The sequence below is a fragment of the Leptonychotes weddellii genome, unplaced genomic scaffold, assembly GCF_054177405.1.
Source record: "Leptonychotes weddellii isolate Sample4059 unplaced genomic scaffold, ASM5417740v2 HiC_scaffold_22023, whole genome shotgun sequence".
Taxonomy (NCBI): Eukaryota; Metazoa; Chordata; class Mammalia; order Carnivora; family Phocidae; genus Leptonychotes; species Leptonychotes weddellii.
In genome coordinates, this window is record NW_027808513.1 from 116 (window position 1) to 897 (window position 782).

At 30.8% G+C, this 782-nt stretch overlaps 1 non-coding gene across 1 annotated transcript; it reads right to left on the bottom strand.

Annotated features, from left to right (window-relative positions):
* Nucleotides 1–395: 395 nt before the first annotated feature.
* LOC115944555 (U6 spliceosomal RNA) lies at nt 396–502 on the bottom strand. The gene has a single exon (XR_004079085.1). It is a non-coding gene; the product is annotated as a U6 spliceosomal RNA (small nuclear RNA).
* Between the last annotated feature and the right edge of the window lie 280 nt (nt 503–782).

Sequence of the window (782 nt, forward strand, 5' to 3'; positions counted from 1 at the left end):
ATCTTTAAAAAAATAAAAATAAAATAAAATTTAAAAAATATTTGTTTTCTTTCATAAATTTCACATATGAGTGAAATCATATGGTATTTGTCTTTCTCTGACTGACTTATTTCACTTAGCATTATACCCTCTAGGTCCATCCATATTGTTGCAAATGGTAAGATTTCATTCTTTTTTATGACTGAGTCATATAATATATGTGTGTGTGTATATCACATCTTCTTCATCTATTTATCTGTTGATGGACCCTTGGGCTGTTTCCATATCTTGGCTATTGTAAATAACACTGCAATAAATAGAAGAGGACATATATCTTCTTGAGTTAGTGTTTTTCTTTTCTTTGGATAAATATCCGGTAATGGAATTACTGGATCATATGGGAATTCTATTTTTAGAAAAATTTGGAACACTTCATGAATTTGCATGTCATCCTTGTGCAAGGGCCATGCTAATATTCTCTGCATTGTTCCAATTTTAGAATATGTGCTGCTGCAGCAAGCACTGTTGGTTTCTTTTCAAAAATTCTTTACCTCCCAAGAAATGTTTGAGCTGCATTGTTTCCCTACATATTGGTCACATTCTCTCTTAGCTTTCATCTTTAGTCTCCCTTTCTTCTGTACTCTGGGAGAATTTCGCTTACCATCACTGATTTAATTTTCCATAGTAGTAATTCTCCTTATTACTGTATACTTTTTTTTTTTTGATCTGTTAGTCCGTTATTGAAGTTTATTTTTTCCTTTGCACTGTTTTTTAAAATTTTGGACTGTTTTCTTTTCAATATA